The sequence below is a fragment of the Brachypodium distachyon genome, chromosome 2 (genome assembly GCF_000005505.3).
Source record: "Brachypodium distachyon strain Bd21 chromosome 2, Brachypodium_distachyon_v3.0, whole genome shotgun sequence".
NCBI lineage: Eukaryota > Viridiplantae > Streptophyta > Magnoliopsida > Poales > Poaceae > Brachypodium > Brachypodium distachyon.
Genome location: NC_016132.3, coordinates 30463540 through 30491374, shown reverse-complemented (window position 1 = coordinate 30491374; position 27835 = coordinate 30463540).

Here is a 27835-nt window from a genome sequence, read left to right as displayed (position 1 = left end):
CTTAACGGTGATGAGGTTGCCGAAGTGGAACGGCACCGGCAGCGAGCCGGATGTGAAGACCGCCGGAGCCGCGTATGCTGTAGAGGCCTGGGCCGCTGGCTCGATGGCCAGGGATGGAGCAACAGCGGCGGCCGAGGAGGCGATAGTAGACGGGACCGACGACGATGACGCCGACCACGGGTAGGAGCGCATCGAGCCCACCGACAGCGTACCGATCTGTGGCATCGTCAGGGCGGCGCGATCGAACGGAACGTTTAGGAGGGCAGCGAGGGAGGCCGGAAGATACCCAGCATTGGTGAGGCCGGCGGAGGCGGCGCTCGTCATGGCAGCGGCGGCGGCGGTTGAAGAAGGTTCAGCGGCGGCAGTAGAGGGCAGAAGCATGGAGTCGGCAGCGGCCAGGGCGGCGGAGGCCAGATGGTGGGTGGAGCCGGGTGGATCGGTTGGAGAGAAGGCGGCGGCGGCAGCTAGGGGTAAAACCCTAGGCGGCGGCGGCTGGGGTTCCTTAACCTAATCTGATACCATGTCAAACAGATGATTAGAGGGAACTGGCTCAATCCTTCAGGGGTGGCCTATGACATATATTTATAGAGAGGTACCAAATGTACGTTTACATGATACATGTATAGGTTCAAGTACAGATGCTATACATGTCTAACAGCCACGGAGGTACTTGAAAATCCACCGAACAATTTTCCAATATTGTTTACCAGGATTAGCCATGTAACGATTGACCAAGCTCATAGCATATGATAAATCAGAACGTGAACAAATCATGACATACATCAAGCAACCAACAAAGAATAGGAAACTTGTGACATGTACTCAATATCTTCATCAGAAGTAGGACATTACAATACTGACAACTTGAAATAAGAAGCAATAAGAGTACTAACACATTTTGCATCATGCATTAAAACGATGAAGAACTTTCTCAATGTAACTTTGCTGACTAAAAAATAGCAACCTAAATTTTCTGTCCTTCTTAATTTTCATACCTACGATTTTCTTAGCAGCACCAAGATTTTTCATATTAAATTTACTACTTGCCTTTCAGAGTAGTTATTACTTTCACGCTTTCGGAGGGATCGGGCAGGGAGGCATCGGGACTCTTCGCGTGCGCACCGGTGGCCGCAGCAGCGGTTTCCGGCGACGCAGCTCTCAGGAAATGGAGGACATAGAACGGGCGGCGCGGGGATCACCGAGGGTTGCAGCGGGGTTGCAAGGGCGGAGCGGGAGTAGAGGATGTCGGCGGCGGAATTGGAGCGTGTGGCGGACTGGTGGCTTGGTCACCATGGACGAAGAAGATATCCTGACCAAAATGCCGGCTGATAATGTGGCGGTAGTACTCACCACCGTCCACCGTGGTACAGCAGGGTTGGAGCGGTGGAGACGTGGAGTGACCGCTATTTCCAAAACAGAAATTAATGCTTCCCTCGATGAGTTCATTATTAACGAGTCAACTGCCGGCCACGTCCGGATGTCGATGGGCACATGCATTCTCATGCCAAGTATCGTGCTCGGACGAATTCGGAGCACTGGACTGCAAACCAAACAAGAAAATGGGCCAGCAGATTTCACTGAAATTCCGTGTCGATCTTTTGTCTCCGGCCGGTCGTTGTAGATTGAAACGTTTGTAAGACAAGCAACGTTACACGCATCAACTTGAAGTCACCGTGACACCAGAAATCACCACGGGATAGCGTGGGCTGGTCACACCTCGTCAACGACCATCTCCATTACGGGCCACTGCCAGATCGCACAAAACTAGCACCGAAAGGTTATCTTCAAAAATTTAGTTCTCGCTCTCTTGCCTTCCGCGAGATGCAAATTTGTAGCGAGATTTACCAACGTGTTATGTAGTATGTACTCAGGCAGCCAAAAGAATACGTTACTCGCTCTGTTTTAAAATATAAAACGTATAACTTTTTTTGATGCCAAACTTTTTAAAATTTGAGCAAATTTTACTATATCAACATATACAGTGCTGAACCAAAGACTATGAAAATAAATATTTTACAATGGATTTTGTGATCTTTATTTCACACCGTAAATGATGATATTTCTTGCAATAAGTATGGTCAAAGTTTAGAATTTTTTACAGTAAAGAAAATTTATACAACCTACACTTTTAAATGCAGAGAGTATGCATCTTCACGAGACTCCTTCGGGTGTATATCTATTATGGGTACTTATATTTATACAACTACGAAACATGGACGTGCGTTGTGACGGGCAAAAAAAGATCAATGTCACGGAGACGTACATAAGAAATTCTTAAGGTGTGTCGCTGAAACCAGCTAGTTTCACCGCGGGCCTCCTACGCCCGTCATTCATCTGGACCACTTGATACATGTGCCCCAATAGAGTCATGCGCCGTCATCTCCACCTCACCCTACTCCACAAAGGTCTTCTAAACCATCGTGGTTAGTACCGACAGATGATTTAAGCTTGAACTATGTCATCTTCTCCATAAAAATAGTCTTAGCAAGAACACCTAACATAAACTTGGGTGGTACGGCAAGCCCCATTTTCATTTGGTCAAATAGATCATTCACTCTTTTTTACAGCACGATACGTTTCGATGGAGTATTCTCTTCCACCAAACAAATGAACTTATGCTTGCCATGAAGTAATGATCAAGTACTACTAAACAAGAGCACACATATAGGAGCCAAAACGGTGCATACAAAGTACTGAGGAAAATGCTACTGAACTGTTTATTGGATAAAATTAGATTCAGAATGTTTTATTTTTGCGAGTATTAGATTCAGAATGTTGTGCGCCGTGGAATCGTGTCATCTTCATTCTGGAACGATCGTCCTGGACATACATGTTTGCTGAATGATTTACTACGGAATACTTGCGTTTCAATTGTTTTTGTACTGTAACTATATTCTTCCCGCCTGAGAATCCCAGTGTGTGGAAATGGCCTAACCGAAGCAGCTTATCTGAAACTATCAGCTTCGTGCATATGCACACCAAATTAACCAGATGCGTTTCCACAATCAGGCGTAGTAATCCAAGAGTGAATCTGCATTCCCGAAGGATGCTTCTCAAAACAGTAGCTTCATTCATGCAACCAAATCATGCACTGAAGCTTAATTTGGCAAATGCTCAAAATACTGGAGTAGTACATCTGAAAAATGCTAAATTAAGACCAGAACAGTACTGTTCCTAGTAAACCTAGTTAGTTGCACGGAACCTGAAGAAAACCGAACACACACTTTGACACACTGAATAACCAAATCGACATCTTGCACGCCCTTTGGCAAGAATTTTGATCAGCGTCAGTTGATAATCTATTAGGATCTGCATCAGGCGCAGGAGAAGAAATGATCATAGCCCTCGAGTTGATTCAGCGGGAAGATAAGCGGCACGGCCAGACACTTCTTTAGTTTGTCGTAGCCGGCCGAAGGAACTGTCTCATCTTCTTCTGCCCGGCTAAGAATGCCCTCCAGCGAGGCCACGAACTCGTCCACGTCCATGTCAGCTTCAACAGGGGAACTTCTAGTCCTGGAAGACCGCGAAGAAGCGCGGTGCTCGTGCCGGCCTGCTCGATGTGGAGATTGGGGAGGGATTCTCGCTGGAATTGGAGGAGGCGCCGAGGGAGGGGCCGGGCGGCGGCGGCCCGGGAGGGTAGCGATTGACGGGCGAAGCTCGAGGCGCTACTGCAGGAAGCAAAGAAGATGGTGGCCCCGCAAAGGGCGGTGCTGCATGTCACGAACGCGATAAGCAAGAATGAAGAACGAAGAAGAAATCACAGCACAAGAACACACGGATTTAACGTGGAAAACTCTCTCAAACAACGACAGGGAAAAACCACGGGTGCCAGCCAACGAAACTTTACTATATGAGAGTGTTTACAACGCCTGGGAGATTTCACGAACTCAACTCATCTCAAAATGGCGGTTTACAAGGGGTATATATATAACAGGAGCATTAGGGCAACTCAGATCCGTAACGGGCGCACCGGAAGTTCGGGTAATTCTTGAATATCCAAAAGTTCCGTAGAAAGTTTCCCATTTTTCCCGAAAAATAACAGAGAGCAACCGGAGTTTCGGCCGGAAGTAGGGCCGGAACTTCCGGCACCGGGAAAGGCCGGAAGTTAGGCCAGAATTTCCGGCGCCTCGAATTTGGATCACAATCCAACAAACTCCACCTTGAAACAAATTACTCCTTATAGCAAATTCTTCCTTGTAGCATAAACATGAACAACTCCTGAATCAACAAGAAAAATACTTTCGGCGCCAACAACCATTAGGGGCTAAACAGTTATACCAACTAAGCTTGAGCATAGATCAAACTTAACAATAGGAACATGCTTTGTCACCATATTAGCAGAATTATCATGAGTGTTGATCTTGCATACTTTCAATTTACCTTGTGCAACAATGTCGCGAACAAAATGGTACTTGACATCAATGTGCTTGGTTCTCTCATGGAGCATCTGATCCTTATTAACGTAAATGGCACTTTGACTGTCACAAAACAGGTTGATGCAAGAAACATCTTGACAAAGTTCAGCATACAAACCCTTCAACCAAACAGATTCTTTGCAAGTTTCAGCAATAGCCATATATTCTGCCTCGATTGTAGATTGAGCAACAACTGGTTACGATGTTGCCTTCCAACTCACAGCACTTCCACCTACCGTGAACACATAACCTGTGAGGGATCTCTGACGAGGGGCTACCTCGGCATACCCAAACTAGAGGGATTTTGAGTAGGCAGAGCATGGTGTGTGTTGGCGATCCCGTTGGCTAAGAAGGACACATGGGGACACGATTTACCCAGGTTCAGGACCCTCGAAAGTTAATACCCCTACGTCCTGCTTGTCTGATCTGTATTGATGGAGAGATTACAAGGTTGCCATGGAGGCGTGTATGAGAGATGAGATCTGTCTAGAGAGAGAGGTTCTGTAGATTGGCTCTGTCCTCCCCGGCTCCCACTCCTAGTCCTTTATATAGGAGGCTAGGTCTCGGGTCTAGAGTCCGGGTCGGTTACAATTAGAGATAAACCCTGATTTGGTTTCCTTATCTGTTTTTGTCTTGAGACGCAAGCCGAGGTAGTTGGTCTTCACGGATTGTCGTAGGCCTCCGAGTGGACCCCCTGTTGGGCCGTAGCAGGTATACCAAAGGTGAGGACCCAAAGGGTCATTCCCTCGTCAATCTCCTCTTATCCAAGTCGGCAGCAAAATCTGAATCCACATAGCCAGCGAGTCTCTCATCAGTCTTGCCAAACTTCAAGCAAGCATTGGATGTGCCACGGAGGTACCTGAAAATCCACTGAACAGATTTCCAATGTTTTTTACCAGGATTAGCCATGTAACGACTGACCAAGCTCATAGCATATGATAAATCAGGATGTGAACAAACCATGGCAGACATCAAGCAACCAACAGCACTAGAATAGGGAACTCGTGACATATACTCAATATCTTCATCAGAAATAGGACATTGCAACGCTGACAACTTGAAATGAGAAGCAATAGGAGTACTAGCATACTTTGCATCATGCATATTAAAACGGTGAGGTACTTTCTCAATGTAACTTTGCTCACTAAGAAATAGCAACCTAGATTTTCTGTCCCTTTTAATTTCCATACCTAGGATTTTCTTAGCAGCACCAAGATCTTTTATCTCAAATTCAGTACTTAGTTGTGGCTTTGAAGTAGTGATTACTTCCATGCTATTGGCAGCACGTAACATATCATCAACATATAACATCAAGTATATAGGTGATACATCAACAAATTTAATGTAAACACAACTGTCATACTGAGATCTACTAAAGCCACGTGAGATCATAAATGAATCAAACCTTTTATACCATTGTCTAGGAGATTGTTTCAAACCATAAAGAGACTTCTTCAACTTGCAAACAAACTTCACTTTACCAGGAACTATGAACCCTTCAGGTTGGTCCATGTATATTTCCTCAAGCTCTCCATGCAAAAATACAGTCTTCATGAAGCGATCCCCCTTCACAAGGGTTCGATCTCTGTGCTTACTTGTGCTAGTCCCTGGATCGACTCACTAGCACACACAGTTCAAGATGTAATACCAAGATACAAAGGTCAAATGTACTTTATTACATCGTATTATCCAGAACTTAAATTGTACTTACAAACTTGCATGACCTCTTGGGCCAGCATAAACAAATAATGTTCAAAACCATGACAACAATGTATCATGAAGCTGCAGCGGAAAAGTAGAGTAAAAGGGCCTCATCTACCCCCAGAGGAGAGAGCATGTTGGATGTAAGCACATGACCCATGACAAAACGACGAGCCTCACTCATCGTCGGACCCACCTGCATTATTAATTGCAGCCACTACGTGGTCAATACATTTGAATGTATTGGCAAGCTCACTAGAGTTATAAAGGACCTACCAAGTACATGCATAGTTTGGCTAAGTGGGGTTTGGCTATTTTGCATAAAAGCATCATTGTTCAAATCCTATCATTTTTAGACAAATAGTTTTGAATTCTATTGGACACGGGGTAGAAACACCCATGCTCCTATTAACCTAGACACATTGAGTAGAAACATCAATGCTCCTACCCAGTTCAAACCATTCATTTTATTAGGAAATTGGAATGAGTGAGACTTTTCTTACAGCTCCAATATCTAGTTGCTCATAATTGTCCGTAACCGGGGACACGGCTAAGTACTTAGTTTGACACTCTCGAGAGGTGGTACACTTTACCCACAAGAAATCGACGTGTTAATCCCTTGCTGTCCTCCAGGTGGAGTAGCAACGGCATCGATTACAGGAATTTTCAGAACATATTACCCCAAACCACCTGAGGGACGCGCCCCCACCTACACTGCTACATACCGATGTCACCTCGGATCCGGGTTCATATTTCTTACATCCATCCTGGCAGAGCCCATAATACCATGTGGTTGTACTGGAAGCTACTAAACAGGAAACTAGTCCAGTCTCTGGTTATCCCGGGTGGCATCCCACATTGTGACGCAGGCGCTCCCCGAATCGCACGGGGAGGCGACCATGGACGCTCCCGAATCACACGGAGAGACGACTCAGCGGGCCCCATAGAAATGGACCTAACGTCACGACATCCGAAAACTCAAAGCAGCCCACCCAGGACGATTCATTGAATTACTTGTTTTGCCATACACTAGGAAGATCATATTGTAATTCAATAGTATCATATTTGTAATAATACCACCCTCGTATATTATCATAGCATAGCCTCTTACCACTACGATGGCAATTGGTGGTGAAGTCATGGCAAAGGTATCCTATACTACTAGGACAGATCATAGCTAGCATAGATACAATAATAATCCTGACAACGCAACTAATAAAAATCTAGTGCATAATAAAATAATGGGTATATGATCAAAGTGAACTTGCCTTGATAGTAGATGGAGTTCAAACACTCGTCACAATCGCAAGGTTCGCTCTCCGAGAATACTATACAATCAACAAACATATACACACACATAAACACACAATACAAACATGACAAAAGAATATGTATGCCATGATGTGATGCAAAACATGTGACATGAGTGGGTTGGTTTTATTTGGGTGATCTACTGGTCCAAGGCGTTGATAATTAAGCACATGCAATTAGGGTTTTTAAATAAATTGCAAAGCTTAGGATTTAAACCCTAAAATGAGGTTTTATTAGCATCAGCCAAATAGATTAATTCAAAACATTTATTTCTCTGTCCCATTGGACAGAGGACATTAAAACAAAATTTTGGGCACTGGTTTCATTCAAAAAAGACTTCTAAACAATTAGTTATGATTTAAATGGTATGAACCCTAATCTGTAATTTGAATGTGATTCAAATATTAAAATTTAAATTTGGACAGTGCCAAAAGATTCTACACTTTCTAAGGATTCCAAAAAGGTGTGGATCATTAAATTTGGCCAAACAGATTTAAAGTTATGATCATTTGAAGGTACAGGGGCCTATCTGCAAAAGTGCCTTTTATTAATTCCGGGGGATTAAAATTACATTTTTATTTTATAAAACCGGGTGCCACGTGTCGCAATCTCATTGGTGCATAACGGTTCGGTTAAAAGAAAAAAAATCGGGATCTAATCTGGACCGTTGATCACGATCGGACGGACGGGGACTCTCGGGCTCACCTACGGTTCCGGCGAGGAAACTCCGGCGGCGGCGCGGCGCGGGCGAGGACGGCGGCGGGGTCTCCGGTGGGGCTGGCGTGACGGGGAGGCGCGGGGACGGAGCGGCGCGGCACGGCGAGCTCGGGGACGCGGTCGGCGCGGGCTCGGGCGGCGCGGGTCGGCGCCTAGGACGGGACGAGCGGGCGGCGGGGTCGGCGGACGGCGGCGCGGGCACGGGGACGCTCCGGCGACGTGGGCGCGACGGTGAAGGCACGGGGAGGCGCGGCGCGGCACGGCGGAGACGGGGCGCGGTCGGGGACGGTCGGGGACGGGGCCGAGGACGAAGATGGGCGGCGGCGCGGGCACGGCTCCGGCGAGAAATCGGGGCAGCCCGGCGGCGCGATCGGATGAGGAAACAAGGGGGAAAGAGAGAGGAGGTCGCGGGGGTTATAAAGGAGTGCTCGGGCATGAAAATGGAAGGCCGGAGGAGCGGATTGCGGCGGCGGGCGCGCGGGGACGGCGGCCGGAAATCGCGCGCGTGACCGGCGGCGCTTTCCTTCGGGGAAGACGCAGCTGACAGGTGGACCCCACCTGTCCGCGACTGCGGGCGCGCGCGCGCGGACCGGGCGGTCTGGACCGGTCGGGCGCGGTCGGACGGGGCCGGTTCGGCCCATTTTGGCCGGGCCGGTCCGGTTTACCCTTTTTTTTTTTAGGCCTTTTCTTTTTCTGTTTTTCTCATTTCTTTGATATCTTTTGTGGTGGAACTCCAAATTGGTCCAAATAAATTCCAGAAAATTTGTAAAATCATGTTCTACCATGATACAACTTTTGGAAGTAGTTTCTCTTCAAAATAAAATATATAAAAATACATTTGCCCTATAAATGACTTTAGGGCTATATATCTGTTTGAATAAAATACTTTTTCAACTCCAATTAGTTAACCAAAAATTATGGGATAGCTTATATATGCATTAAAACCCTTTTTATACGTCAACCCTATTGGTTTGAAAATCCAAAGGTTACGGGGATGTAAACAAAATCTCTTAAAGTCTTTTGTGATTCAAAATTTGAATTCAAACATGCAATTGTGTCATGATGCTCATGGATGCAATGCACATGTAAAGGTTAGAAATTTTGGGATGTTACACTTCACATCTAACTGTTCAAGCTCAAGATCATGCATAGCAACAACACCAAAGAAAGTACGGATGGAACTATGCTTTACCACTGGAGAGAACACATCATTGTAATCAATACCTAGTATTTGACTGAAACCCTTTGCCACTAACCTTGCCTTAAACCTCATAGGCTCATTAGGAGACAAAACCTCCTTTCTCTTGAAGATCCACTTGCAGCGAACGGCCTTCTTTTGTTTAGGCAAGGGCACAACATCCCATGTGCCATTCTTCTCAAGAGATTGCACCTCTTCTTGCATGACAGACAAACACTTAACACGGTCATTGGAAACAAAAGTTTCATTATATGTGGTCGGTTCACTATCATGCTCCACCTGTTCTGCACAACTCAAAGCATAATAAACAAGATCACACTCTTCAATTAAACGTGGGCGAGGACCTTTATTTCTCTTCGGACGGTCAGCTGGAATAGACCGTGTGGGATGCTGCAAAACAGGTGGTGAGGGTGGAATAATATCATCATTATTATCATCATTGGTCCAATCATCATTACCATTATCAACCTTAGCGTCATCGTTGTCAACAATTTCATCAACGTGCTACACCTGCACTATAAATCTCTCCTCTTCAATGCGAGAGGATTCAGTGGACAAAGTATCAGGATACATAACTTTTTCATTAAACACAACATTCCTGCTCAGCAAAATCTTTTTAGCTTCAGGATTCCACAACCTGTAAGATTTAACTCCAGAACCATACCCAAGAAAAATGCACTTAACAGCTCTAGGCTCTAGCTTTCCATTATCAACATGAGCATAAGCAATGCAACCGAAAACTCTCAACTGTGAATAATCAGCAGGTTTACCAGACCATACCTCAATGGGACTTTTCTTGTCAAGTGGAATAGAAGGTGACCTGTTTATGAGGTAACATGCAGTGGAAGCTGTCTCAGCCCAAAAACGCCTGCCAAAACCTGCATTGGACCGCATGCAACGGGCTCTCGATATGATGGTTCTGTTCCTGCACTCAGCCACGCCATTTTGCTGTGGAGTACGGGCAACCGTGTAGTTCCTAACCACACCATCATTGCTGCAAAACTTCTCAAACCCATCGGAAACAAATTCACTACCATTATCAGTACGCAAATTTTTTACCTTCCTTTCAGTTTGATTTTCTACCATAGCTTTCCACTTCTTGAACGCACCAAAAACATGAGATTTATGTTTCAGAAAATAAGGCCAAACTTTTCTTCAGTAATCATCAATAATGGTAAGCATGTAATTAGCACCACCAATAGAAGTCTTATGGGAGGGTCCCCAAACATCATCATGCACATAATCTAATATGCCTTTGGTGGTATGAACGGAAGAAATGAACTTAACCCTTTTGTTCTTATCATAAACGCAGTGCTCACAAAACTCAAGCTTACTCAACTTGCAGCCATCGATCAGCTCTCTCTTGACCAACTCTGCCATCCCATGTTCACTCATATGCCCAAGACGAATATGCCACAGATTCATTTTTGCACAATCATCAGAATCATTAGGTGTAACGGCAGCAGTAACACCAAGCAAAGTGCTACCTCTAAGAACATATAATTTGGCAGAATTCATATCACCTATCATGTGAATGAGAGAACCTCTAGATACCTTCAGAAGTCTATGCCCTCCGGCATACTTGTACCCGTCACAATCCATGGTACTAAGCGAGATCAAATTTCTGGCCATGCTTGGTATGTGCTTCACCTCTTTCAACGTGCGTGTCATGCCATCATGGGTCTTGATCTGAACAGACCCAACGCCAACAATATGACAAGGATTGTCATTGCCCACACGCACAAAATCTCCAGTCTGCACAGACTCATAAGAACCGAACCAATCCTTGTTACAACAAATATGAAAGGAACATGATGTATCAAGAATCCATTCATCATCACGGAAAGTACAAGCAGGAAGAATAGCGAGGCATTCACCCTCAGATCTGACGGTAGAAATGACAGCGGCCTTACCATTACCATCGGACTTGTCTTTCGGTTTGTAGGTACCGTTTCTTTTCTCCTTGTTCTGCAGTTTATAACAATCCTGAATAACATGATTATTTTTCTTACAATACCTGCAGAACGTATCTTTTCCTCGGGACTCTGAACAAGCTTTTCCGTCCCGGCTCTTATCTCGGTTGCCGTAGTTGTTATTCCTCTGCTCGGTCCTGCCACGAACCTGCAGAGCTTCTGCCTTTGAGGACGACCGATCGGCCTGCACCATAGACTTCATCTTCTCTTTCTGTCTAAGTGCCTCTAAAACCTCATTAAGGGTTAGAGAGTCATGGCCATAAAGAATTGAATAGCAGAAATTTGTATAGGAACTAGGCAACGAGCATAAGAGTAAGATGGCTAAATCCTCATCATCATACTTAACCTCCAAAGCTTGCAAGTCAGAAACTATCTCTCGAAAAATTGTTATATGAGATATTACCAATCCACCTTCTTGCAGCTTATGGGTGAACAACTTCATCTTTGCATGCATCTTATTGGTTAGATCTTTGGACATGCAGATCGATTCCAGTTTCAGCCACATGGTTGCTGCGGATTTCTCCTCCAACACTTCCTGCAAAATATTATTTGATAGATGAAGTTGAATCAATGACAAAACCTTACAATCTTTTCGTTTCTCATCGGCAGTCCAATCCTTTGCATCTTTTTTGCCGAAGGAATCAAGCGCTTCATCCAGATCTGAAGTTTGGGCGAGAATCGCCCGCATCTTCACTTGCCACAACGAGAATCGTGTGGTGTAGTCCACCTGCGGCAGATCGAACTTTAGGGAAGACATGTCGCAAACCCTAGGCAGAACCTGGGGCTCTGATACCACTTGTTATGAACGCGACAAGCAAGAACGAAGAAGAAATCACAGCACAAGGACACACGGATTTAACGTGGAAAACTCTCTCAAACAACGAGAGGGAAAAACCACGGGGCCAGCCAGCGAAACTTCATTATATGGGAGTGTTTAGAACACCTTGGATATTACACGAACTCAACTGATCCCAAAACGGCGGCTTACAAGGGGTATATATAGCAGGAGAATAGAGCAAGTCAGATCCGTAACGGGCACACCGGAAGTTCCGGTTGGAGGCCGGAAGTTCCAGTAATTCTTGAATATCCGGAAGTTCCGCAGCAAGTTCCGCATTTTCTCGAAAAGTAACAGAGAGTCGGAGGTTCGGCCGGAAGTTGGGCTGGAACTTCCGGCCCCTGGGAATTTGGATCACAATCCAACACTGCCGGTGATGCTCGGATGTACTCCCTCCATTCCTAATTAATTGGCGTCGACCATTTTGCAAAAAAACTCTATTAATTTACAAAATCAACCTGCGGCACATATTTTCAATTAAATGTGGATTGCGCCTTGATTTTGAAAAACTACAGGTTTTTTTGCAAAAGGTCTCGTAAAACGTGGTCTGCAGGTCGATTTCGAAAACCACTTCTTCGACAATGTCCATATCGATGGACTTTTATCTAGGAAAGTGTTGACTGAAGAGTTACTGGAGACAAGTTATTGGTTTGGCCCACTAGGCCCACCTAACTAGTATATATCTGTTCTGTGTTCTGTCCCTGCCCAAGAAACCCTAGCCGTCACCACCCAGGCTACAGGTCAGAAACTCTTGTGTCCTACATGGTATCAGAGCTTAGGGAGACGAGGGTGGAAACTTCGGTGGCGACCTTGACAGAGTTGGTGAAGATGGTGGCAGCTCAAGCACTGGTTCCATCCAGGAAGTGAAGCTTGTTCCAGGAGTGACAGATTCGGTGGTGTTCGGTGGCAAGAGAAGCTGCTGGTGGTGGAATCAGAGAGGGAAGGCTTAGAAGATGGAGGGTGAGATGAGTCAGATGTTGAACAAGCTCATAGATCTTCTTGCTGCAAGGGTTGAAGCTCCTGGATCTGGTGCAAGGGAGGTCTCAAAAGTTGAGGTAACACACAAACTTGAGGTCATGCCAGATGAGGTTAAGTTAGAAGGAGTTGGGAATTATTTGAGTTGGTCAAGAATGGGTCTGAGAATCTTGAGAACCAAGGATCTTGAGGGCTCTCCGGTAGAAGACAAAGTTCATGACCTGGTCCAAGGCAACAAACCACTGATGACATATGTGGGGGAACTAAAGCAATTGTGGGCTGATCTTGACCATTTGAATCCGTTGAAGCTAGAGCATGCTGAATGTGTGGCAACTGCGAACAAGTGGGTTGAGGGGAAGAGAGTATTGAAGTTTTTGGAGGGTCTGCATTCTGCATTTGAGAAAAGGAAGGCAGCATTACTCCACCAGACTACTCTGCCTTCACTATAGGAAGCTATTGCTGCAATTGCCCAAGAAGAATCAAGGTTGAGGGAGAACATAAAAGAAGAACCAGCCATGAAACCATCTTACCTTGCTGTAGAGACAGGAGATTGTTATAATTGTGGAGTGAAAGGACATTTGAGTAATGATTGCCCTGAACCTTGGCATGGTAGAGGAAGAGGAAATGGTAGAGGAACCTACAGCAACTACAGGGGCTATAGAGGCAGGAGAGGTGTCGCACCAGTGGCACCCGGGGTACCACCGTTGCTTAACGCGTGGGTCGCCTCACTTGCTCCCCGCAAGGACGGCACCCCGGGCAGCGCGGTGTGAGCTGCCCGGGAAGCCACCAGCCCGGCAGGACTAGCCGGGCTGCGGGGGTTGCCCCGGATGGGAGCGTGAAGGTTCCCGTCAGGGCGCCCCCCGGGAAGGTCACTTGCCGGGGAGGGTGTTCCCTCGCGCAGGCGCTTACAACAGGGCCGACGCCCAATGCAAGCAGAGTATTGACACCACGTGGCCGCCCGGCAGGCTCTTTTTGTGCAGGGCTGGTCAGGGCATGGAGTATGGCACAAGCAAGCATTAAATGCTCCGACAGAAGGGTGATTCCATGTCTAGTCAGCCCACAGTGAGTGGCTTGCAGTGAATCTAAGGCACGTACCGCCCTAACTACAATACTTTGCACCATGCATGCATGCCAGTGCAGCAAGGGCAAGCTGCCTAGGGTCTTTGCTCGACACTTGTCCCCCATGCACCGAGACACCTGTGGTATCCCCTTGAGTATAACAGGAGGACCAGCGCCATCGGTCGGGGTTTTTTTTCGGTTCTTTCTAGGTTACACTCCGGTGGAGTTTGAGGGAGAGTCTTGAGTCCAGAAGTAGCAAGTAGCCACTTAGACTAAAGGGAAGAGAACACCCGGGGGCTGCCCCGGCAACCTGTAAAACAACTGTTCATTGGCTAATATAAACTCAGAAGAAGGACGTAGGGTCTTACACCTCCGGGTGGCCCGAACCTGAGTAAACAGGCTTGTGCATTGTACGCTCGTCATTGGCCTCGCCGGCGATCGCCGGAGTGATCCCCAACGCCCACTGCCGAACCAAAAAGGTGGTGCCTCGCATCCCCGGTGTCTAAGCCTCGGGCTACGACAAGAGTTGGTCATACATATTAGAGGGGAGCAAGAGCTAATATGACAGTCACCGAGGAGCCATCTAGCTCAGCTAGTACTGAGAAGAAAGGTGAGCACAGCAATGGCAAGAAGAAGGAAGAACAAAGTGATGATTTTGGGCAATTTGCACACTTTGTCTATACCAATGAAGGTAATATTGAATATGCAGTAGCTATACATAGATTTAATTCTGAATGGGTTTTAGATTTGGGGGCAACTAAGCATGTTACTGGTAATCTAAAGGAGTTTGAGTCTTATACATTATTTCCACACGCGTTCACACGACATGCAGCCCACGTCGCAGGGCCCAGAGAACCCTCAGCCCTCCCGGGTGCAGCAGCAGTCGCAGCTGCCACCTCCGCCTCTTCGGCCGTCGGCGGACAACCGGCTGAGGGGGCCAGCGGCTCCTAGCACCGGAGCCAGTTGCGCGAGCGGCCACGACGCCGCCCGCGCCGGCTAGCGAGTCCCCTCACGGGCCGAAGACGCGCAGCGGCAGCTGTGCCATGAGGACACCGCGTCGCGTGCGACGCCGACGGGGTCTCGCCCTACTCACCCGGGGGCACCGGGGGACAGGGCGGAGGGCAGCCGGTCGGAGAATCGGTAGCCTCCCGCCCAAACTCCGGCGGAGGCTATCATAGCCACGCGTGTCATGGTGCGCTATGAGCCACCGCAAGGCATGCCGGCGCATGAGGCGTGGAGTGCGGAGCTGGACGCGCTCCTTGCGCTCGCCGCCCAGCAGCCCAAAGGCGAGGGCACCCCTGCTGGTTCAGGCCGAGGGCAGAACCCGGGACGCGGAGACGCGCCCCGCGTCTCGGGGCAAGGAGAAAACCCTCCCCCGCAGGAAGGGCAAGGAGGCGAGGATCCCGAGGGGTCCTCGGATTCGTCACCAACCGTTACACGGGGTGACGCTCTTCCGCCAATATTTCTACCCCCGGATTGACAACGCGAAAGCGATGTCGTCGGGGGTGGCATTTCCGCGCCCGCGACCCGATGAAGTCCGAGTTCATCGTCCGGTCGGGGAAGAAGATTGAGAAGGAGTGGCGGGGCGACTGGTGCTAGGTTCGAGTGGAAGACCCCCAAGAGTTTATCTTCTCGCCCACAGAGTTGCCGCAACCCCACAGCGGCTGGCAAGACAGGTACCACCGCGACGCCGATCTCCTCCCCATCGTGGAGAAGATCAAGACGTGCGGCTAGCAGGGCTCACCGATGTAGACGTGGCGTGTACCTTCATCAACCGGCGCATCGTGCCGCTCCAACTGCGTTCCCGGCCCGCGTGGATGTACACGGGTCCCGGGGACAGGACGCACCTCCATCAGGACGGCGTGGATCTGGAATCCCTCAAGACATGGGTGAGAGGAATCTCCGGCAAAACCTTCCAATTAACGAGCTTCCCGCCGGGGGTCTTTTCCCTCCATGCCGGCGTTGCGACGCTCAACGATATCGTCGCCGCCTTCCCGCCCTGCAACGAGGGGGGGTCGATGGACCACACCCCCACTCGGATCCCCCGCGCTCCCCTGCCAGCACTTCGCGGGAACCAGGTGCTCGAGGGGAGCGGGGGCGAGTCGGAGATCAGCTGGCCCTCCCTCCAGTCCCTGGATAACGAGGCGGGCCAGGCTGCAGTGTCCCCGGAAGTCGTCCCCATGGACGACGATGAGGAGGACAACGACGATGCGCCCCTGATCGTTCGGAAATCAAGGGCGTACGCAGCGGCCGCGGCTATCTCCTCGGCGGCGACATCCGCCCAGGCAGCGGACGCCAGCCCCGTGGCGGCGGCCGCTTCAGGGGCGCCCGTTGGTGCTTCAGCCACGTCCGCGTCCGCAGGGGTTGCCGGAGCCTCGGTTGCGGCGGCCGCCGCGGCGGACGCCAGCACCGTGACGGCAGTTGCTCCAATGGCACCCGCCGATGCCTCGGCGGGGGCCATCAGCGACCCAGCAACGGCCTCGGGAGCGACAGCCGCCGGGGATGCATCGGAAGCCTCCTCGGGGTAGGCCCCTGATTCCGCGGCGGCTTCGCCACCGTCTCCCACGACGCCCTGGGTCGCGGCGACCCAGCGGGCACCTACGGTGACGCCCGCTCGGGGAGTCTTCCGAGGCTTCGTGCTCCGGCGCAACCCCCTGAGGTCCAACTCGCCGGCGGGCGCCAGCAAAAGGGGGACGAGCGACTCCCCACCCGCCATGCTGAACAAGAGGGCTCGCGCGGACGCCAGCGGTGCCGCTGACCCGACTAACACAGGGGCTAGTGGCGCCGTCATCGCGCCCACCGACGACCCAGAGCCAACGGGGGCGGGGCCGGCAACTGGTACGGCTCCTTTGCTTCTCCTTTGCTGCATTTTTTCAGTTGTTAGTTAATCATATAAACGTACCTTCTTTTTCAGCAAGCGGCAGCTCGCCCGCGGCAAGCCTTTTGAGGGCTCCTGCCGGCATAGGTGAGGTGGAGGAAGCCCCCCTCGCAAGTCCATCTGCCTTGCAGGGTAACCGCCATGGCCACCCTTGTTCGCTTCTGATAGCTCTTTTACTTGTCGATCCTCACACTTCTTATTGCTGTAGGCACGAGCGCGCCCGCACCGGGAGCGGGCGCTACCGTGGTTTATCGTGACCCTGTCGACGAGATGACGGAGGCGGCGGAGGAGCCAGAACCGGCTCTCGCACCAAGCCCTGCCGCGCCGGCGACGGCGGCAGTGGTGGCCACCGTCCCCACTAGGACGGCGCTTGGCGACGCGCCTGCAGCCACGGACGCGGCTGGCGCGGGCTTGCCTGCGGCCCAGCAGGGGGCAGCTCCTGCCGGGGGCAGGGGGCCTTCTCCAGCCCCGGGGTCCCCGGGCGCGGGTGAAGGGGAAGCTGCCGGGGAAGGACGTCAGGATCCCCTGGAGCAGGCAGACGACCCCCCGCACAGCCCTACAACGGCAGTGGGGGCTTCGTCGTCCTCGGCTGCCCTCCCCACCACCGACCTCGGCACCCTCTCGGGGCTAGCTTGGAATCCCATCACCTGGGATCCGAGCATCTTTGAGCGGGGGCACCGGTTCCTAGACGCCGTCAGGGACCAATAGCAAGCCTTCGTCACCTCTTTCAACGAGGTGAGGGAGCACCACGCTGTTGCCAAGAGCCAACTTGGCGAGGTGCGGGAAGCCGTGGAGAGGAAACGGCAAGAGCTCTCCCGGCTGCGTGAGGAGACGCGCCTCGCCAGGGAGGAGGCGCGTCTTGCCCGGCAAGCCTGGGAGGACGCCGAGGAATCGGTCGTCCCGGAGGCCGAACTCCACCGGCAGCTGGAGGCCCAGCGCACGAAGCTTCAGGGGGAGCTGGACTCACTGGCGGCAACCCTCGAGGCGACCAAGAAGGAGCACGCCGGGGTGCTCGCGGCGGCCCAGGCCCGGCTGGACGAGAAGAGCGACCTGATCGCCAATTACCGCGGTGAGATTCAGGGCCTTCGTGTCAAGCTGGAGGTGCAGGTCAAGGCCACCGAGGACGCGGTGGGAGCAGCGGCCTGGCACGAGATCCAGCTTGGCTCCGTCAAGGACAGAGCGGCCAGGCTTGAGACCGAACTGGCCGCCGTTCGGGAGGAGCTTGCCAAGGCCGGCAACGACATCGCGGTCAAGACCGCGGAGCTTGCAGCGCTGGAAGACAACCTCTGCAAGGCCAAAAAGGCCACGCACGACGCTTGGCTCCATCACGGCATGTTGATTGGGCAGCGGCAATTAGAAACCGAGAAGCTGGTGAAGATCGCCCAGGCGCTGCGTGACTTGTTGCCCTGGTTCGAGCTGCAGGCCGTGGTGGTGGACGGCACGGACGTCTCCACCTTGATCCCCTTCTTCTCCGACCTGGTGGGGAAGCTTGGGGCTCTCGACGTCTAGATCGCCCAGTACGGCGCCAACAAAGTTGCCAACTGCGCCCGGGAGGTTGCCAGGACAATCCTCCCGAGGATACACCTCCGGGACCCGGGGTTTCCCTTCGAGTCCCTGCTGGATGCCTGGTCGGACAGCGAGGACGAGCCCACGCACACCCAAGCGGTGCGCAGGTTCGTCGACGAAGTGGTCGAGCGGATGCAGAGGAAGCCGGAGCCCGAGCCGTCCCCGGAGCTGCTAGCGGAAGACCCGGCACCTAGTTGCCGCAGCCCCCAGCCACCCTTGCTGCTTTCCGATGTATCTCCTTTTGCTTGCTTTTTCCTGCAAATGTGGCGTTTGGCGCCATTTGAACAGTTATTTTTAATTAGCTTATGCAATCGCTCAACACTTAGTTAATCAAGCTCTTTAATTCGCTCAATTCTTGTTCCTTGTTGCCGGTGCTGCCTCGCGGGGCGACTCCCCTAGCCCTTGCGTGTTTTGCCTTGTGTTACTGGGGACTCGCGTGCCTCACCCTTGACCAGACCAGGGACCCGGGACGGACCCGCAGTGCCGACCTGGGTCAAGCGGTAGCGGGGAGCCACTCCACTTGCGGGGTAACTACTCCAAGCCGTCCCCTTCCGGGACGGACCCGGGAAGCCACATGGGGAGCGCACTCCCCCCGCAAGCGTCCTTCTAACACTCCAGCTACGCGCGGGATCCGGGGCCACACTTGGCGAGGCAGCGTTCAATTACGTTCAATTCTTAGTGGGTTCGCCATTTAGGTGTCAGTACTTAGCTTTTCGTTCAGTCTTGCGCCCGAAGCGTTCACTGAAGGCGTACTCCTGGCTCGTTATCCCTGCAAAGTGCCTGACAAAGGGAAGCAGCGGGGACGCCGCAGCAACCCTCGCCCTTGGAAGAGCCTTCTCCGAGGGGTGCGGCAGGGACGCCGTGACTTCCTCGGCACCGCCGCTAACCGCGGGCGACGAGGACGTCCCGGCGTCCCCACAGCGGCCCTCGCTGCTTGGAACAAACCCGTCTGAGGGCCGCAGCAGGGACATCGTGACGACCGTCGAAAGCGGGCGGCAAGGATGCCATGATGTTCCCACAGCAGCCCTCGCTGCCTGGGAGCAAAACTGCTCGAGGGCCGTGGTAGGGACGCGGTGATGGGCCGGAACGGACGGCGAACGCCGGCACCGGCGCCATCACAGCGTCCTCGCAACTACCCGAGCCTATAGTGAGGCTCTCTCAGGGGAATGTGGCAGGGACACTATGATGGTGCACCCGTCGGCACGAGGCGCTGATGGCATGCACCACCATAGTGTCTCCGCAGCAGCCCTTGCTCCTTGCGGAGGTGTCCTCGGGAGGGATGTGGCAGGGGCACTGCGGTAGTGCACTCGTCGGCGCCGGGCGCCGATGGAATGCACCACCCCAGTGCCTCCGCGGCAGCCCTCGCCCAGGAGCCGCTCGCTAGAGGGGGCGTGGAAAGGGCACGGTGGCAGTGCACCCGTCGGCCCGGAGCGCTGATGGTATGCACTACCACCGTGCCTCTGCGACGCCCCTCGGAGTGGGCTCGGTGGGGTGATGTGGCAAGGGCGCAATGGCGGTGCACCCGTCGGCGCTAAGCGCGGATGGCATGCACCCCCATCGCGCCTCCGCGGCACCACCAGCCTTAACAGCCCCTTTCTCGGCTTCGCTCTGAGCCGTTCGGGCAATCTCGAGAGAGATGCCCGATGTCGCCACAGTTGAAGCAGGCGATTCTTCGCCAGGGTTTGGCTTATATAAAGAGGAGGGCGGAAATGAAATGCCTTTTACCCTTCTTCTTCCTCGCGACCCAAGCTCAAGCGCTCAAGCTTTCTACTTCCATAGCCAAAGACTTCACGAGTTCCTCAATCCCTCAAACAGCTCTCGCCATTCGGAGATGGGCAGACCAAAGCCACGAGTTCGAAGACTGACACTGGCAAGGGAGATGCTGGCAAGGGAGCCATCCCCTGGCTGGGCGTGTCCGACCAGCGCACCAAGATCCTGGAACTGCAGGATGAGGGCCTGCTGCTGGGAGGCCCTGACGGGGTCTGCTTCTCAACAAAGGAGGAGTACCCGAAACCTCTGCTAGGTGAGCGGGTTATATTCATCGACTACGTGCTGCGGGGGCTTTCTTTCCCCCTTCATGAGTTTCTACGTGCCATGTTGTTGGCCTATGGGCTGCAGCTACATGATTTCCCTCCCAAGTATTTACATGTCGCGTACTTCATCACGTTGTGTGAATGTTTCTTGGGGGTAAGCCCACATTGGGGGCTCTGGAAGCGGATCTTTATGATCAAAGGCCAGAAGGCTGATGCTGTTGGGAGCGTCAACTTCCAGGTAAGATCCGACGCCAAATACTTCTCCCTCTAGCAGCGCGAATCTGTGCAAAGCTGGAGTTCAAAATGGTTGTATGTCCAAGATGATGCCTTGGGTGCCGACCCGAGTCTTCCTGCCTTTTCAATCAAGAAGAAGGTAAAGAAGACGGCGGCATGGAACCATCAACTGACACCAGCAGCGGAGTCGGAGGCGGCCTCCCTGATGGCTAGGATGCACTCCCTTATGGGGCAGGGGTTGACAGGTATTCACCTGATGGCTCTGTTCCTTAGGATGAGGATCCAGCCGCTGCAGGCTCGCGTTCCCCCGATGTGGTCCTATGAAGGACTTGGGGATCCCACTCGAGTGAACGCAGAAGAACTATCGTCAGAAGAAGTGGGGTCGCGGGTGCGAAGGTTGACGAACCTGACCGGCGCGGATCCATGCAAGATTGACTTGCCAGTAATCCCTTATGGCCATGACAGGCCGAGGGAGGAGGTATTTTCTATAATTAGTTTTGCATTTGTGTTTTGCTGACCAGTTTGCTGATCGAAGGGACTCGAAGATCCTTTGATTCAGCCTCCCCCTGCTGGGGAGGAAGAGCTGGCTGACGAGTCCTCGGAGTCGCCAGACCAGGTAAGCGACTCCGAGAATGAAGAAGTTGGCCTGGAGACGAGGAGGAAACGCAGCAGGGAGTCGAACCCGAAAACTAGTGACCAGTCTACGAGAGTCGAAGGTCCAACTGCTGCAACCTCGTCTCCTCCTCCCTCGGCTAAGAAGACTAGGACAGGCGGGCCAGCGCCTGTCCGACGATTCGGCCTTCTTGGCCGAGTCACCCAGACCAGGTATGTAGTCCTTCAGGTGGCAGTTTTAAATAATACGGTCTGGTTTTTGAATTTGGAAATTTCTTTTGCCAGTTCTGTGGTTTCGGGTGACCAACCAACGAACCAGGCTATTGAACCAACAGGGTCGGACCCGAAGGCTTCGGGTCCCTCAACCATCATTGAGACGGTTGAGCCTCAGGTAGCAATGCCTGAGGTGCCTTCTCCAGCGAGTGGGGGTAATCAACTTCAAGAGTTGCTCCACTCAACGACTCGCTTGGAGAGCAGCGGAGCCGAAAGGGCTCTGACGTGGTTATGACTAACCATGTACTCGACTCGAGTATACCCGTTACGGCTCAGCCGGGCGCCCACAAGGAACCCGACTACGACTCCAGGAGTCTACATGCCTAATCTTGCGACTCAAGATAAGGAAGATTAATTAGAATATATTTCCTCATTGTAACCGACTTGGACTCTACCTTAGACCTGGGTTTCTGCATGTATAAAGGACCAGGAGGGAGAGTCAAGAACAAACCCCAACTTAGATAGAAGTCACCTAGACGCACTCATCGACTCTGTGCATCTAGCCTCTGCGGCACCCCATTATAATCGACTCTGCAATACAGATCAGACAAGCAGGACGTAGGGGTATTGTAACGCTCCAGCGTCACTCCTAGCAGCTCTCCGGGCTTCAAAACTGGCCCCACAAACCAACACACGTCTTTCAGAACACTTTGTCCTCACTCATGCGCTCCTAGCAGCTCTCCGGGCTTCAAAACTGGCCCCACAAACCAACACACGTCTTTCAGAACACTTTGTCCTCACTCATGCGCTCCTGGAAGAAACTTCCTGGTCGGTCACCCATCCTCAAATTGCTCTCAGCCAAGCACGCTTAACTCTGATGTTTCTTTCGGATGGGCTCTCGGAAAAGAAGGTATACCTTGTTGATATGAGTATTCTATCAATTCTATTAAGCCATAGGCCAGTGTGTCACAGGTATTACCTCATCGAGGGCCCTGAACCTGTGTAAATCATGTTCCCTGTGTCCTTGTTAGCCGACGAGTTTGCCAACACACACTCGAAATCTTTCCTAGATACAAGTCCATCAATAGGGGCATTGTCGAAGTCACCCCTTCGTCATTGGCGCCGTTTGTGGGAAAGATGTGTGTTGGAAACACGACTTTGACAGTTCTAGATTCCTTAAACCCGTTGTCAACTCAGGCGAAGTCGATGACCTTCGGGTGCTTCCACTTTACCGCTCACCCCCCAGCCAGCTGCGCGGTATTCAACGCGCTTGAAGCTGGCGTGGATCTCGTGTTCGGGGAGTTCCGTCTTCGAGCCAACCAAACCGGCATCCTTCGACTGCCAGATCTGACTGCTCCAACTCTGCAGAAGTCGCTTCTTCCGTCACCTTCAGGATAGGTCTCACCAACAGATTTGACGGAACCACTCGACAAAGCAGAGCCAGTCTCCTTCGGGACTCCCTCTGGAGTCGAAACAAATCCGTCTTGTTGTGCGGAAAGCCCCATCCCAAGCGACGCTGGCGACTGCCCGGAACAAGAGAGTTGCCATAGCAGTAGCGATCTTGCGCCCAAGCGCGCCATTGACCAAGTCTTCATGACAAACCCCGTCACCTCGACGCCTCTGGCTGCAGATACAATCGTAAACCCGCAAGGTGGACATTCAGCAACGCGGAAGTCGCGGGTTCAAGCAGCCCTCGACTCGGGAGTCCTCATGAATGACCCAACTCCTGTAGAGTTGAAATTATATGCGAATTCCTTGGCCAGGAATCGTTTCAACTTGATCAACGAAAAAGAAGAGAATGTTAAGTAGCAGAAGCACGAAGTTGACAAACTTAAGAAGATAGAAGAGGAACTTCAAGCGTCTGTGAAGGCTCGGCCGGAATCATCTGACACTTCGGACAAAAGCGCTCCCCTTCTTCGAAACACTGATCGCGGGTCCTGTTTCTACAAAATGCCCGCGAAAGACAGAACCCACGTGGTTCGCGATCTCTCCTCAAGCTTCCTGTCAGCAGACGATCGCAGCGATGCGATGCTTGGGATTACTGAAGAGGCACTCCGTGCAGCGAGTACTTATCTACAGTCAATCCCACTGCCCGACAATGACCCACGCTGGTGCGTCCAAGAGCAAATCCTAAAAGGGTGGCTAAAGCAGGAGATTCATGCATTAAGCAAAACCCGACCGATAGCGAGCCTCAGCGCGATCGTCAATTGCCCGATTCAGGGAAAAACGAGCACGAACAAAACCCTCGCAGAAGGAGTCAATCTCCTCGCCGAGTCATTAGCCGCCCAGCCGGCTACAGGGAGAACTCTCCTGAGTCAGACTGTGAAACGTGTGGAGCACCATGTTTCAGCCGTCGGCTCCGCCGAACCAGGATGCCAAGAAACTTTAAGCCGCCAGCTGACCTGGTCAAGTATGATGGCACGCAGGAGCCCAGAACCTGGTTGGGGGACTACCTCACCAGGATTCGATGCCAGGGTGGAACTTGAACCACCGCTATGCAGTGTCTTCAACTCCAGCTCAAGGGTCCGGCTCGCACCTGGTTGAACAGCTTGCGCGACGGCGATCTCACTTCATGGGATGAGCTGGTACAAGCTTTTACACTCAATTTCAAAGCCACGTATGAGCGACCAGTATCTCTCGAACAACTTCGATCGTGCGTTCAGCGCGAGGGAGAGTCTATCCGCTCCTATATCTAGCGATGGACCAACTCGAAGCACGCCTCCGAAGAAATCTCAGATGAAAGCGCCATAGACGCATTCAAACGAGGTCTTCGTCGAGTCGAGCTCAAAGAAGAACTGGGTCGTGTTCGACCTTCTACAATTAGCTATCTGATGGAAACTGCCAACCGATGGGCTGATGGGGAAGACTCAGTTCGTAACGAACAAGGTCAATCCCCAGCCTACGAGAGACGAAGGAAGCGCAAGCGTCGCACGTACAAGGAATCAACCTCGCCTGATTTTGTCGCAGTCACCTCTCAAGTGGAAGGTGACCGCAGTGGCGAATTTCGATAGCCTAAACCTTAGTGGCGACGCAAGGGAGGCCAGCTTACACTCTCTCAGCAGTTGGTGGCTTCTTGCCCGTTCCATGTCTACAAAGACGAACAGGGCAACGTCAAGCCTAGCCATCCTCTGAGAGAGTGCTGGCGATTTAAGGAGTTACATCTCGAGTTTGCCAGAGCATAGCAAATAGCGATACAAATGGGTCATCCCCCTTACCGTGGCAATGGAGTCGCCATGTTACCACCGGCTCAGCTTCTGGCGACTCTGGCCATTGGAGCTTCATCCGCTCGTCTGCTCCAAACCAACCTGGTCGAGATAGCAAACCACTCTTTGGAGCAAACACCTACTGCTGCCGAGTCGTATCCAGCCCCAGCAGGTCACGTTTGCATGATTCAGAAGGGCAGGCCAACAAAACGGGTCTAGAGTCTAATAACCCGACAAGTACATATGGCCGTGGTCATGCCACCAGCCGTGCCACAATACCTTGATTGGTCTGAAACAAAAATCATTTTCTCTCGAGAGGATCACCCTCCCAGAGTCCCATGACCTGGACACGCCGCTCTAGTACTTCAAGCCCAGATTGGCGGGTACATGATGACACCCTCCCAGTATTTATCGACGGCGGAAGCGGTCTCAACCTTATTTACGCTGACACCCTCCGAGGGATGAACCGTTCCATGACAAATCTTTCTACCACAGACACAACCTTTCACGGCATCATCCCGGGCAAAGCAGCCACGCCGCTTGGAAGAATCACCTTGGACGTGGTATTTAGCTCAACTAACAATTTTCGGCGTGAAAGACTTGACTTCGAAGTAGTCGACTGGCCTTCTCAATACCACGTGGTGCTGAGTCGACTCGCGCTGGCTCGCTTCATGGCGGTCCTGCATTATGCTTATCTCAAGCTCAAATTGCTAGGGCCCAACAGCGTGATAACCGTTTCAGGAAACTTCACATGTTCAGACAGCTGTGACAAGGAATTTCATAAATCTCCGACTCCTTTGGCATGCATGAAGAGTTCGAGGAGCTAAAAGCTTCAACCGGCTTAGAGCAAACACCAGTCTCTAAAAAACTGGCTTATCAACCCGAGTTTAACAAGAAAGCGAACACCAAGGAGGTTCAGGTCCATCCGACTGACCCGATCAAGACCACTGTCATATCAATAAGCCTTCCTCCTGCAAAGGAAAGCATGCTCGTCGAGTTCCTCCGTGAGCGCTCGGAAATCTTTGCGTGGGTGGCAGCTGTCATGCTAGGAATTCGTAGGGAACCTGCTGAGCACGCAATTAAAGTGGACGAGAACGCAAAGCCGGTGCGACAACCCATGCGGCGTTTCTCGGAGCCAAAACGCAAAGCCATCGGGGAAGAAGTTAAATGATTCCTCGATGCTAAATTCATCAGGGAGATAAAACAAGCGACCTGGGTAGCAAACCCCATCCTTGTCCCCAAGAAGAATACCACAGTGCTGCGTATGTGCGTCGACTTCACGTCGCTTAATAAGAACTGCCCAAAGGATCACTTCCCTTTGCCACGGATCGACCAGATCGTCGATTCAACCGCTGGCTGCCAACGACTATCCTTCCTAGACGCCTACTCAGGTTACAACCACATTCGACTCAAGGTCGAAGACGAGGAGAAGAGACAGCATTTGTCACTCCATATGGAGTTTTCTGTTACACAACAATTCCCTTCGGGCTCAAAAACGCAGGTGCCACCTATTAGCGCTGCATGCAGGCATGCCTTGAGCCTCAGCTAGGAAACAACATCCAAGTCTATATCGATGATATCATCATCAAAACGAAGAAAGAAGCAACGCTTCTCGATGACATACGGGAGACATTAGACTGCATTGACAAGTACCAAATCAAGTTGAACCCCACCAAGTGCACCTTCGGGGTACCCACCGGGCAACTCCTTGGATACTTTCTGTCGGCTCGAGGCATCGAGGCGAACCCGACAAAAATCAGAGCCATCCTAACCATGAAGGAGCCGACTAAAATTCATGAGCTTCAGCAGCTCACAGGTCGACTCGCGGCTCTAAGCCGATTCATCGGTAGGCTAGGCGAGAAAGCTTTGCCCTTCTACCATCTTCTGAAAAAGAAGAAGGACAACTTCGCATGGACACCAGAGGCTAGTGCTGCTTTCGCAGACTTGAAGCGCCTGCCGTCAACCTCGCCGATTCTCGTCGCCCCACAAGAAGATGAGCAGCTCCTATTGTGCATCGCAGCTACCACCCAGGCGGTCAGCACAGCGATCGTAGTGAAGCGAGCCGAGGATGGCAAGACTCACGGTGTTCAGCGCCCAGTATACTACATCAGTGAGCTCCTTTCGCCTACAAAGCAGTGGTATCTCCACTATCAAAAGCTTGTGTATGGGGCTTTCCTAACAGCACGCAAGCTGAGACATTATTTCCGGCAACACGCGGTTGTGGTTGTCAGTGAGGCTCCTCTCGCCAACATTTTGAACAACTCAGAAGCGACTAGACGAGTCGCCGAGTGGGGAATCGAGCTCTCCGCTCGCAACATAACTTACGAGTGACGGAAGTCGATCAAATCACAAGTGCTCCCTGACTTCATCACCGAATGGACCGAGGCTCAGACTCCGGGCCTGTCCGACATGTCAAGCTCATGGACGATGTACTTCGACGTTTCGAAGTGACATGAAGGGGCCGGCGCAGGTGTCGTGCTTATTTCACCCAAAGGTGATAGACTCCGCTACGTGCTTCAGATGCATTTCCACAACCCTTCTAACAATGAAGCCGAGTATGAGGCCCTCCTGCATGGCATGCGCATGGCCAAAGCTTGCGGGGCCACGAGGCTCATGATATACGGCGACTCCTACCTCGTCGTTCAGCAAACGATGAAGTCATGTGACACCATCTCCAACTCTATGACTGCCTATCACGATCTCTACAATATACTGGAAGGCCAGTTCGAGGGATGCGAGTTGCATCACATTGGCCGAAACAGCAATGACGAGGCTGACAGTCTGGCCAACATCGGCTCGACTCGCTCCCCAGTCCCATCCGGAGTATTCCTAGAGATCATCCACCAGAGATCCATCAAAGAAAAGAATACCTCGCGTCCCAAGAAGTCGATACCGATCGACGGTGAGCAAAA